Below are 15,001 nucleotides of genomic sequence, written 5' to 3'. Positions count from 1 at the left end.
CATGGTGTACACCGTCAATTTCCTGACCTTACCTAGGATAAATCATAACACGCCTCTTCCACTGATGAGTAACTGACAGCAAACATGTGACACACTGCTCCGATAAGATTACAGTGTTTTATACATACACACTCATGATGTCACCTATCTTCTACTCTGATAGTCCCCTTAACCTACTCTTACACTGTAGTGGCTTGGCCCATATGGCATGACAAACTGTGTATCACTATCCTCAGCCTCAGTTGCATCGGATTGCCTAATAATGCTTGGTTACATCTCTGACAGAGCGCTTCCACTCATAGCAACCAGTACTCAATAGCCATGTTGTCTTCAGTTTGCCATTCACCTGCACGGCGAAGTAACTTTTAACTAAAATTACAATTTGTATGCATATTTTAAATATTTTTCTTGTTTTGACAGCGCAGCGCGTTTTCACGCTGCTGCGCTACGCTTAAACACCGGAGATAGGGGGAGGACAAATAGAGTTTTATTAATTCCAATGGAAAAATGCCACTGGCCTTATATTTGGCCATTGGCATGCTTCTTCAACTAAATTCATCCTTTATTTGCAGCTGACATTGCTCCGTTTAGCTACTTGCAGAACTTAACTTGGTTAACATCCCGGTACATTTCTGCACATAACTCTACTCTTGCACGGACAGCTTACTCTTTCATGTATTGCAAATTTACATCATTTGCATATCTTTCACCTACAAATGGGGTAATTTGCATATCCTAACATTGTCCATGCAACGTTTCTTTTAGGGGCTGTCTTACACACCCCTACAGGATATTGCTGAATAGCTCGGCAGACATCTTGCCTTGCTCTACTCTTACTCTACTTGTACATGCCGGCCAAAGCTCCATGAATCCTGGCCTAAGCTTTGCTGTGTGCTAATATGTCTATTTGTGGAGTATGCATGGCTGTAGGTATGTTTTGACCTGCTATGTCTGACATTTCTACAGAGCAGCTCCCACTTTCATCATTTGTAAAGGTGACCACCCTATAGGTACTATATATACAGCTGTGACATTTGACAAGTCAACACATACCTGCGGTCAATACTAAACTGACTACTTCAGCGCTTTTCATACCTTCAGATTTGTCTTGTAGTAGTATAGTCGATAATACTGTTTCCTATAACATGTATCTGTTTCTGATACAAGACATATCATTTTATTACACCACTACACACAATATATGAAGAAATCACAGGCTAGATGCCATTACATTCCTTTTGCAGGACACACCCGCGCAGAGTGTTGTGTTCCTCACAAAAGCCAACAGGTGCTAATCAAAACATATTTTGCTATCATCTACCTTATGTGTTCACTGGTATTTGTGCTTTCCATCAGTGGCAGAACTCACATGCGAGTGTGGGAGACTGAACACTGTATCGGGGACACTGCATAACACCCTGAGGGACACATTTATTTTGTTTCTATTAACCTTCCACATTGACTATCACAGGGCATAACTATTCATTCACAGTTATCGAGGTACATGCTTGACTTATACATGTTTTGTCATTTGTCATCATGTCTTTCTTCACACCTGTCCACCTAATATCACTAGTTTTGTACATTTATTTAGGACAGTGTTACCTTCATACCTCTCAACTGTACACATTTTGGGTAAATGTCCCGAACTTAGACTTATAATTTAGTTCCTTTTTTTATAATATTGTGCCTTTGGTAAATTAGTGGCAAGTCATTAAGGACTGTGAGGTTAGATAATAATGACAGACATTAGTATTTTATAATTAATAACCCTCAAAACATTCATACTAATGAATTATCCATTATTCTATCAACATTCTAACTTTGTAAGAGGAATATTTAAAATAGTCCCTGTTTGTACTTATTTTAATATGCCTTTGTCCAGATGTCTTATTCTGAAAGGTTGAGAAGTATTGTTACCATCTTATTCGTACGCATGTACGTCCATGATAATCGCTTACATGACACTGATATAAGTCCCTATGTCTTCCCCCAATGGTTTACACAATATCCAGTAGATGAGTTTTTCATTTTTGGAAGGTATAGGCGTGTGCTATACCCACATAGGAATATTAATCACTCCCATGGGGCGGACCTAATAAATCTGTGCCAACCAACACCTAGGCACCTAGGCCCATTATTGCATACCCATGATTTTCATACCTGTGACACCCCTCCACAGTAGTCATAAGACATATTTCATGTGAGCGATAATAAAGTATGAAGACACTTCTAAGCACTATCCACTCTCCGCGTATCGGGACATGTCATACATTCTGCCAACCCATGTGTTATTACCTTGCACAAGCTACTGTTGCATGTACAGCTATATTGTAGCTGCGGATGCGACTTTCTTTGCTTCAATCATTACAGGACGGTGCCTGTAGTGGATCAATTTTTGGGGTCCTGCAAAGGACACCTATATCCATGTTTAAAGAGTAGAACTTGCAGATCTGGTACACTGGTACTTTCCGGGCAATGGTTTGGAAAGCAGCAGTGTATTTACTTTTCTTGCATGTCTGTATGTCTGTCCATAATAGCTATGACGTAACCTATTTATGTACATGTGTTATATCTACAAGGACATATGTTTATATGTTTGTTATGTATATATCAATGTATTGTGTGTGTATATATATATATATATATATATATATATATATATATATATATATATATATATATATGTGGATATATATCTATACACAAATATATATATCCATATATAGATATATAAATAACGTGTAGAAAACAGCATTCATTTGCTATGCTGTGAGCGGATTACACACGTGCAGGCGCACTTGCATATCCTTATTGTGGGTTACATATGTTTACTAAGTCTTTGTGCTTACGTGGGCTTTATTAATTGTGACGGTACCAGTAAAATATCTGTAATTCGGTTAATGGACATATGCGAAACACACGTTCACCTTTACATATTTAAATGTCTTTACAGCACAGACTCATTCATTACACTTTAAAATTATATGTGCTGTAGTCGTAGTTGAACCAGGACTGCATTCACGTTGACCGGATGCTGTAATCACTATACTATTGGTGTTTTAACTCATTTATATGCATACCCATAGTACATAGCTACATTAACATACGCCTCACCGCTTCACTTACAACACAGGCATCCATTCTCCTGCTGGGAAAAATGCGGTACTACATATTACACATTCCCTATTCCCTACTGCTCTAGACCCAAGCTGCATATTTAATCACTCCAAGGATATGCAGAACTCCAAGGCTTATAGTCCTGGCACATACAAGTCTTTGATTGTCAGGGTGTTCATGTGATGATTTAGGTTTAGGCTTGTCCGCCTGGTGAAGGAACTGCCCTGACCGAGTTCAAATGTCAGACAAAGCACATGGATAGAATTTGTCCATTTTATAAATATTTACCTGTGTTTACAGACACAGGTGTTTCGGCACCTGTCAGCAGCTTTTTATGTTGGCAATACATAATATGGGTGGGGGTGGTTACAATACATAATCCACGGTGAGGGGTGTTCCCATTCACATTTGACTATTTCCTGTATGCAGTCATATGAGGATTATTATTTTGGACATGAATTAACTACAGGTATGCAGTAGTACAGTAAACCAATGCGAAGGTTTGTTACTGTAAATATGTACGGACCTCTGTAATACACTGTTGTTTTCTGGCAAATCAGTAGCTAATCATTAAAGACTGAAGTCAGAACATAATGACAGACAGTTGAGTTTCAGACTTCATACTCTTCAGGAAATTAATGCCAATGTACAAACTGTTATTCTATCAACTTTCTAAGTTTCTAAGAGCAATCTTTACAAATTGTCTCTACTTTTGGGCGTTTGTCCCACTTTTATTCACGGCTTTGTCCACATATCTTGCTCTCAGAGACAGGTATGGTCGGTCACACCTACACACACATTACTTGTCCCTCACACAGTAGATCAGGGTTATCCTGTTTACGTCAGTGCCTTCATCACCCTTATACCATTTGCCACTATGCGAATGTGTGCAATATATTCTCCCGCTTATTCGTGTCGGGACACGTGCATCACGGGCAGGTGTTTGATCCTGAGTAGTAGGTTATGCATGACCACTTAGGGCTGGACAGTGTTATGCACCTCTAATGCACATTCCAACTTCTGTCCAGATATCTACAGGACTGGACTTCTTGTCTTCCATTCTAATGTTTATACAGGTTCCGTATCCCATGAGGGATATCCAAAAATTGGACCGATCCACAACAGGCAAAATAACAAACATCTTTTTGGAGTTACGAAAATTTGCTGAGGGCTTTACATGCAAGGGATACATAGTGTGCAATCCTGCAACCGCCTAGGGTGACACTACCTACTACATATGCGTAGTGGTCACTATGTGTAGCTGCACCAAACCAGTAGGTCAAGTACAGCTGGATTTGGTGGACGTTCAGGTACAGGAGCAGGTTGTGTGATGTGGAGGGGATGCTGGATAGTTCATTATGCATCCAGGTGTGTTGCATTTGTTATGGCCAGTTCCATCATGACCAATCTGTGGGTATGTGCCAGTGACATATCTATACATTTGTATCGCACATTTCAATATTCATATGTTTGTGGGTTTGTGTTCTACGGTATGGCCTGTCTGCTTGTACTGCAGCTGTTTATACATGTTTGTGTTTCTTTCAGCTTCACCCGCTGCTCCCTCATACACTTCCGGTTCACCTATTGCCTTGGAGGATTGTACCATTACCCATCCACCCCACACACACAGATTCCTCACACCCCATACATCACTGCTTTGGTTGTTGGCCCATGACATGGCCAGAGTAACACATTGAATACCCTACATGTGTCAGGTACCTGTATGGTTGTGTGGACTACCCTGCCATGTTTGCTTTCCACATGCTATACCACACGCACATAGGTACACGCCCATACTTAACTTTCATTACATGGTTGGTATACCCGGGTACTACCCGTTCGACTGTGACACATCCTGACAAGCTCAGCTTGTACTGCTGACTTCCGGATTTTGGCAGCCTGTTGTACTCATTGGTTGGATGCCACCTTTTCCTGTGTCCAGGATGGGATATCTTCCATACACATATCCAACTGTAGTGGACAACACCTCCCCACAGTCGACAGTAGGGTTGCCACCTTTTCAATTGGCCAAAGTGGGACATTTTTGGTACAAACATCACATTTTACAGGCCAACACATACCCACGGTCGGTACACAGGATAGAACTTTAAATTCTTGCCTATATAAAAGCTTATTCTTGTAGCATTATAGTTGCTTATTCTGTTTCTTATAACATTTATGTAATTTAGATACAGAAAAACTGTTTAATGCAACTATTATATAACATATAGGGAATAATTTTGTCCTATAATCTCAGGACATTTGCCATTTTTACAAGTTTTGGTCAGGACACAACTGCCCAAAGAGGGACTGTCACTCGCAAAGTGGGACAGGTGGTAATCTAAGGTGACGGTACGGATAATACTGTTCCTTTCAGCCTACATGTGTCCTTATTGTTGTAGCTGTTTATATGCTCCTTCTGTTTCATTTATATGCTTATTCTATTTCCTATCACATTTGGTATGTGACATACAGACATACCTTTTGTATGTGACTATTACATGCCTTGTGGGATATAATTCGGACATACGGTCGCTAGATATCTACATTTCTTGTGTATTTTGTTATGGACACATCTGCCCAGCTGTGTACCCTCCCTCACATTATGGGTCAGTGGGTGACCCTCACCATTGGGCTGGACATACCTACTGGTGGCTCGCTAACATATGATGCGTTTCACTTCCACTTGGTATGGCTATCTACACTGCATTGGACTACGGCCACACGGTCTTCCATGTCATTTGTTCGCGGGATAGGGACCCATTATTCCCTACCTTGCATTTGTGTTTGCTTCTTCACTTTGTGTTCGCAGGTACTTTCTTGCATGCTTTGCATACCTTTCAGTATCCACAGACACTGACAGATGTGATTACTATCTTGCAACTTTTTATATGCAAGCATTTTAGGTTGAACGTCGACAGCTGCTATTTCCATGCCTCCGTGCGGCACTTCGACAAGCCCTATGCACTCGTACTCCTTTCCTGTGCACGTGGCTGTGTCGGCAGTGCACCTTCATTAATATGCATTTGGCACTACTGCGCCATCTTCATGCCGCACTGTCGGCGTAAGTCTACCGCCATTCTTATGCTGAGGTTCATGAATCTGGGGGCTTATCTCTCGCACCTGCATGCTTATACAAACACACACACACACACACACACACACACACACACACACACACACACACACACACACACACACACACACACACACACACACACACACACACATAGACACACACACACACACACACCAAAGCTGTATATCACATTTTTATTCAAGCATCTGTTTTCAGGAAATTTAGCTCCAGAATAGCTGGTATCCAGTTTTTACTAAAACATGAAAAGACTGTGCTTTCTGCACCACTCAGTTTTAGCTCCAGGAAAGTCTATCATTGGCTCAAATGGACAACAGTGAAACAGATGAAAGAACTAAGGAGAACAGAGCAGCTGAGAGGACCTATGTAAGCAGGATGGGTGATACTAGCGGGTCATTTTTTTCTCATCTTTTTTTTGTAGGTTTAACGGGCTCCTCTGCCAGCATCCATTAGGGCCTGCATACTGACCCCCCACCCAGAATTATACCAATTGCATATCTAGTTTTAAAATCCAATTATCATGTCTTCAGTAAAAACAAAATGAAAAGTCCATCAAAGCTAGAACTTCCACTGAGTGACCTCCCAAACCTCTTGTATCAGAGGCACACGGGATATATGCAAATGATCCATATGAACATCAGGTGTTTCAGCTAATTGGCAATTCTGAATGCCCATGACTTATTTTGTCATTTGAATGGACAATTTCAGGTCAATAAAGCCAAACCTCCCTAGCTGTGGATATGCATATTTCAGCCTTGTTATGACCTCATCAGTACAGCATAAGCACAGTGTTTGACTAAGCATTAGAAACATAGGACTGTTATACCTGGCTGATGTCCATAATCATTAGGGTCACTGCAAAAATATCCCAAACAACAAATTAAGACCATGAGTGAAAATGTTACTGAAAAACCAATCAGTAAAAATAAAATGAAAACTCCAGCAAAGCTAGAACTTCCACTGAGTGACCTGCCAAACCTCTTGTATCAGAGGCACATGGGATATATGCAAATGATCCTTATGAACATCAGGTGTTTCAGCTAATTGGCAATTCTGAATGTCCATGACTTATTTTGTGGTTTTAATGGACAATTTCAGGCCAATAAAGCCAAACCCCACTAGCTGTGGATATGCATATTTCAGCCTTGTTATGACCTCATCAGCACAGCATAAGCAGAGTGTTTGACTAAGCATTAGAAACACAGGGCTGTTATACCCTGTGATGGTAAAGGCTGGAGAGAGCGACCTATAGGGAGACCTAGATACTTACATTGTTTAGTCTGTCTGCGATGGTGAAGGCTGGAGATTGAGTGACCTATAGGGAGACCTAGATACTTACATTGTTTAGTCTGCCTGTGATGTTAAAGCTTGCAGTTGAGGTATTTATGGGGGAAGCAAACAGCATGACATTTGTTTTTTTATGGTTGATCAGCAGGTTGTGGGAGTAAAGCCCAAGAACAGAGGTATGAGAATGAGTGCTGTAGTTGTGTTTGTTTTGGTTTGAGAGATGTTTATTGGCATTTAACAATAGGATATTATCTGTGTATAAATAATATTTAGTCCTGGAGGTTCTTTGGTAAGGTTATTAGTGAAGAGACAGAGCAATAAGGACCATAGACTGAGCCTAGTAGGACTCTAGAGTACAACAGATAATAGCTGATTGTCAGTGTGGACTTGAAAGGTTTTATTTTCAAGGTACTGTTGGAACCATTTGATGTTAATAGGGACAAAGCCAAATCTTTTCAGTTAGCTTATGATCATACTGTGGTTTAGAGTTTCAAAAGCCTTGGTTCTGTCAACAAAAACTCCAGTAATAATGGGTCTGTCATTGGTGGCGCTCTATATGAGATCAGTTGCTGTGAATAAAGATATAGCTGAGCTAAAGGTATTTCTGAAACCATGTTGTTTGTCTGAAAGCAGGTCATAATTATTGAGGTGTTTAAGCATTTGTTTGCATAGATATTTTTTTAAATAATTTTGTGGGAGGGCTAAGATTAGAGATGGGTCCAAAGTCTTTATGTGTTTTGGGTGAAAGTACTTTTGGGAGAAGGATAATAATGGAATGCTTTAGGGAAGGAGGAACAACTCCTGAGTTGAGTGAGATATTGTAGATATATGAGAAGGGCTTGGTAATTTTATCTGCAGTTCTCCTAGGACAGTTTGGATACAGAGTACTAAATCTGGCAGAGGAACACCTCAATGATTTTAGCAGGGTGTTAGTATCCATTGCAGATATTGCAGAGAAGTGCAAGGTATCTGCATATTCAGCTAAGGTGTAGAGTTGACACTGAGCACTATGATCAAAGGGATGGTGAGGGTGGGTTGGGGGAGGGTAAGGAATTGGTGATGGCTACGATTGTAGATATAAGACAGGATTTGTACTCTTCAGATACAATGCTGTCTGAGCTCCTGGAAGATGAATTATCTGAGTAAGAAGGTTTGGTGAATTGGTCAGTGAGTTGCTTTATTTCTTTCCAAAAGTGTTTATGCTGTTTGTAGCAGCCAATTGTTTGTTTCTTAGGTAGAGGAATTTACCTTAATCAGTAGCAAAAAATAGTTTGCTTTCTCTAGGAGAGGTAAGCTTGGTATAATTGGCATATTTTGTTCCCAGCTAGTCCAGGCAGCACCCTCTGTTTCATTACATTCTTGGTGTTGTTCATCAGCCATAGGCAACTCTGTCTTCTTACCCTCCTATGTGTTATGAAAAATGCAAAAAAAAAAAAAGGTGATCTGTTACCTGCATACTTCCCTGGGTGAGTAGTAGCAAGCACTGACTAAACCATGCCCACCATCCAATAGTCTGTGACCCTAATGTATTTTTTTATATTTTTGCAGGGGGCAAGCACCCCCTCCACCCCACACCCCCTGCAAATTAAAAATACCAACTCCAAGATCGCAGTACATTGAGGAAAAGGATGAATCATGCAAGTCAAGCCCATGGCATGCCCACATCTGCATGAACCACCCAGGGAGATACCGATGTAACAGATCACCAAAACAAAAGTATTCCATGATGCAGGAACTATGTCTGGTATCCAACCTCTGACCTAGATGCTAACAGAGCAAACATAAAGGAGTACAAAGATTAAACCTAGAAGATATCACCTTAGCTCTTAGAGCTATGAGAATGTTTCTAATTCCATTCCAGCAGGTGGAATAACACACCTCACAGAAGTTTGTTTTGTTAAGCTTTAAAAAGCTTATTCAAGTTAGTTAAGTGAACTGATAGAGAAGATTTCTTGTTCTGGTGTTACACCAGTTACAGTTCTGTTATTTAAAGCCATTCTGGGACCATAGATGGAGGATCCAAGTTTGCTGAGTGCCAGAAAAGGAAGGGGTGGGGAAATAAGTGGACCAATCCCATTGCTTAGAGTTGAATCCCTTATTCGAACAAGCCAAACAGCCAGAGGAGCACTTCCATCCCAACTCATCCTGTCATGAATTTTCCCATTAAGTTTGCAATTCATCAGATGCTTGTTTATGCAAAATAATACAAATATATGCTACAGCTTACCAAATGTGGTATAAATGCTTATATTTACAAAACATCATGTTATATTGTGAGGCTGGAAGACAGCAAATAATAAATTACACTTTTGAAATGTTTTTGCATAAGCTTCTTCAGTGCATCCTTTTTTTCTTATCTCTGATTTTTAGATTCTTTGCTGAGGAATAGAGGTTTTACAAAAATGATGTGTGTCATTTCATCTGAAATGAATCCCTTGCAAGCAACAGAATGTTTGCATCAAAAACTGTATATTTGTTTATTTATTTGTCTTTGTTGACTGGGATAGTCTGACTGGAAAAGTTCAATTTCAGAGGAAACCCAGGGAGAAAAGCTCCATCACAGGTACATACCTGCTTGAAGTCACATTACACCATCACCGGTATTTGCACATTTGACATTAAACTACATATTTGAAGCAAAAATGTCATTAAATTTGAAATATACATTTGCAGTTTAGGAAAGATTTCTTTACTCCGATAACAGAAGTGAGGAACTCCTGTTCTTATTATATAATTCATGAGGTGTTAGTGTGTTGTAATATTATGTTGAATAAAGTACATTATCAGCATAGAAGTTTGTTTCAGTGGAAAAAAGGTTGTGTAGCTGTAGTTATTTAGCCATAAAACCTTAGGAGTGTGTGGTTTGTGTTGAGGTGAGATTAATGTATCTTTAAATTGGGATGTATTATCTTGTTGTGGGGTAGATATAGTGAGATACTGGGTAAGGTAAAGGAAATGTGAGTTTTGTGAAAGAGAAGAGAACGCTGACATCTGTGCAGTCACTGAGACGTGGTTTAAAGCCACAGAGAGCACACTAACAGTATAAGGTTATAATGCCTATCCAACATACATGACATATTTGATGATTATAAACAAAACACACACACAAAAAGTTCTCCTGGGAAGAAAGTGTGGTAGAACATGTATGAATTTCCAATGTTGTAAGGAAAAAGTCAGCATTATTAGTCACATCATTGCCAGCATGAACCATTCAAACAGTGTTAAATACAGTATGTTTTACATAGACGTACCAGTTGTTCATGCACTTGGTGGTGATGCCGTCTGGCCTAGGAATGGGCAGAAGGACACGGTATTAATGGAGGACAACAACAAGAGTGACACCAATGTCATGTTTGAAAGATGGGTGACAGCACCCCACTGACTGATGTCTGTTGTTGTGAATTTGTGCATTGCACTGCTAATCCTGTAATGGGAAAGTAGAGAGAGAGCGAGACAACACAGTGATGTATTCCGCCAACAGGATACTGACAGCATGACATACACAACACAGTAACAGGGGATGCAGATACGTGACACACATTGTACCTGTTATACCTGTATGCCCTTGTGTAGAAAAGCAGTGACATTAATGTCATGTAAAACAGGTCTGCTACACATTTCTGTAACGTATGAGTAACATACATGGTATCTTTGAACTTAAACCTGCAAGGCCTGGCCCCCCAGTGGATGTACCTGTAGTGTACAATGTACGTGCATGGCTTGGGCCCCCACTGGATTTACCTGTAGTGTACAAAGTACCTGCATAGTGTAGGCCCTCACTGGATGCACCTGTAGTGTACAAAGTACCTGCATGGTGTAGGCCCTGACTGGATGCTCCTGTAGTGTACAACATACCTGCATGGCTTGGGCCCTCACTGGATGTACCTGTAGCGTACAATGTTAGGAAAATATCAATATGACAGTAAACAGCAGTGCCATGACATGAGGCTAAGGAATAACAGGTAGTGGTCACAGTAACACAGTATGGAAACACTGACCTGCCATTCCTTAGTGTTGTGCAGAAGTATATGGATCTGTAAACATTAATGCAGACAGCATTACACGTGCTGATTGCACTGTTCTGTCTGTACTGCAGTTGTATGAGTAAATGTCATTAAACTTACGTACATCGTCATCAACCTGTGTGGATCTGTGTGCACAATTCATTACATTATGCTTATCGTCATCACCCTGTGTGGATCTGTGTGCACGATTCATTACATTATGCTCATCGTCATCACCCTGTGTGGATCTGTAGGCATGATGCATTACATTATGGTCATTGTCATCACCCTGTGTGGATCTGTGTGCACCATTCATTACATTATACGATTCATTACATTATGCTCATTGTCATCACCCTGTGTGGATCTGTGTGCACGATTCATTACATTATGCTCATCGTCATCACCCTGTGTGGATCTGTGTGCACGATTCATTACATTATGCTCATCGTCATCACCCTGTGTGGATCTGTGTGCACAATTCATTACATTATGCTCATTGTCATCACCCTGTGTGGATCTGTGTGCACGATTCATTACATTATGCTCATCGTCATCACCCTGTGTGGATCTGTGTGCACGATTCATTACATTATGCTCATTGTCATCACCCTGTGTGGATCTGTGTGCACGATTCATTACATTATGCTCATTGTCATCACCCTGTGTGGATTTGTGTGCACAATTCAGTTCTTCTGCTGTAAATTCAAAATTACATTACATGAGAATGTATACAACAGCAGTATGTGATGGTTTACTCTATAGTCACCATGTCGTGGAAAGTAAGACATACATGACTGGTCTGGAACGCCTGCTTCTATCCCACCCTGGGTATGTGTCGCTCCCCTCTCACTGTATGCAAGGGAGACCAAAACCACTGTGATGTCATTGGTTGGTCAGTGGTAGTCCACCACCAGTGGCATCCCTTCATCTCACATATCATTGTAACCTGTTGGCTGCATGGAGAATCATGTCAGAGCAACATCATTAACAGGTCTCACCAGATGTATTGTGACCTCCAAATGCTTTAATCATGTTTCTGGTGTCAGTTCACACTTCATTTTTTCAAATTGTATTCCCTGCACATCCAAGGAGTCCCCCATCCATGTTGTCTCAGTGCATCTAGTATGATTTTCCTGTGGGAACAAATTGTCACCCCTAGGTCTGCTTGTGATTATATTCCTGTAAGGGCCCAGTTATGCAGATGATCAAGTGGCCAGCATATATCACCATAGGGTCTACTTTGTTTCATTTAATCTCATTTCACTGAATTTCATTTCACCCGACCACTTCACTGAAAACACAAATTATTGAAAACTCATTTCACTGAACTACAGTTAGTATATATGGCAATGTGTAGAGTACTGTAAGGCAAGTAAAAGGTATATGCCCTGTTCCCCACTGTTGTGTGATCCCGGAGTTAGTATATATAGTCACTTATGGGGTGTGGGGGGCACAGCCCTCCACCTTATTTGTTTTATATTGTATTTTACCAAAAACTTTAAAACAATACATTTTAAACAATAGACATGCAGTTGCAACACCAATGACTAACTCTCTCCAGAAGACAATATGTGCCCCCTCACCACCTCTAACTATATATACTAACTCCAGGATTGCACTACAGTAGGGAAAAGGGCATATACCTTTTACTTGTCTTACAGTACTCTACACAGTGCCATATATACTAACTGCAGTTCAGTGAAATGAGATTCAGTGAAATGAGATTCAACAAAACAAAGTAGACTCATCACCATAAACAGTATGCATTCCTGTGCAAAAGTCTATAAAACACTGTCTGTGACAAATACTAATGTGACATATAAAAAGTAGAACCAATGTCTGCATACATAGCAGCTGTAAAATCAACATAACCTGTGATATCTGTAGAGACTCTCTGTGGGATTCAAACCCCTTACACTATATATCTATTTAATGGAGGTCTAAGGGCAACAGCATCATGCCACATGAGTCAGCACACATTTCTTGTTAAAATACCACACATACTAGCAAATGAACAACTTATAGAAAGCACTGGAAAACTTTAGAATCTGTAGGCATGCCACAGAAAGTACAAATCCTTTGTATATTGAGCCAGGAGTTATTGGACTGTTTTAAAGAACCCTCAATGAATAAATATCAGTAACACTAAAATAACATATTATTAAGACTTTTGTTAAGAAATACCAATGAAGAAACATCCGTAACAGTAAAAGAACATAGTATTAAGACATTTGTTAAGAAATACCAGAGAAGAAATATCTTAGGCAACTCTGTCTTCTTACCCTCCTATGTGTTATGAAAAATGCAAAAAAAAAAAAAAAAAAAAGGCGATCTGTTACCTGCATACTTCCCTGGGTGTGTAGTAGCAAGCACTGCCTAAACCATGCCCACCATCCAACAGTCTGTGACCCTAATGTATTTTTTTATATTTTTGCAGGGGGCAAGTGCCCCCTCCACCCCACACCCCCTGCAAATTAAACATACCAACTCCAAGATCGCAGTACATTGAGGAAAAGGATGAATCATGCAAGTCAAGCCCATGGCATGCCCACATCTGCATGAACCACCCAGGGAGATACCAATGTAACAGATCACCAAAACAAAAGAATTCCACAATGCAGGAACTATGTCTGGTATCCAACCTGTGACCTAGATGCTAACAGAGCAAACATAAAGGAGTACAAAGATTAAACCTAGAAGATATCACCTTAGCTCTTAGAGCTATGAGAATGTTTCTAATACCATTCCAGCAGGTGGAATAACACACCTCACAGAAGTTTGTTTTGTTAAGCTTTAAAAAGCTTATTCAAGTTAGTTAAGTGAACTGATAGAGAAGATTTCTTGTTCTGGTGTTACACCAGTTACAGTTCTGTTATTTAAAGCCATTCTGGGACCATAGATGGAGGATCCAAGTTTGCTGAGTGCCAGAAAAGGAAGGGGTGGGGAAATAAGTGGACCAATCCCATTGCTTAGAGTTGAATCCCTTATTCGAACAAGCCAAACAGCCAGAGGAGGGCTTCCCTCCCAACTCATGCTGTCATGAATTTTCCTATTAAGTTGGCAATTCATCGGGTGTTTGTTTACGCAAAAGAAGACAAATATATGCCACAGCTTACCAAATGAGGCATAAAATGCTTATATTTATAAAACCTCATGTTATTTTGTGAAGCTGGAAGACTGCAAATAATAAATTACATTTTCAAATACTTTTGCATAAGCTTCTTCAGTGTATCCTTTTTTCTTATTACCTCTGAATTTTAGATTCTTTGCTGAGGGAAAGATGTTTTACAAAAAAGGACATGTATCATTTCATCTGAAATTAATCCCTTACAAGCAACACACTTTTTGCATCAAAAACTGTATATTTGTTTATTTATTTGTCTTTGTTGACTGGGATAGTCTGGAAAAGTTCAATTTCAGAGGAAACCCAGGGAGAAAAGCTCCATCACAGGTACATACCTGCTTGAAGTCACATTACACCATCACCAGT

This window comes from Protopterus annectens, chromosome 7.part1, assembly GCF_019279795.1.
Source record: "Protopterus annectens isolate FY-2018-M chromosome 7.part1, PAN1.0, whole genome shotgun sequence".
NCBI classification, from domain to species: Eukaryota; Metazoa; Chordata; order Ceratodontiformes; family Protopteridae; genus Protopterus; species Protopterus annectens.
Note: the sequence above shows the minus strand (reverse complement) of the source record.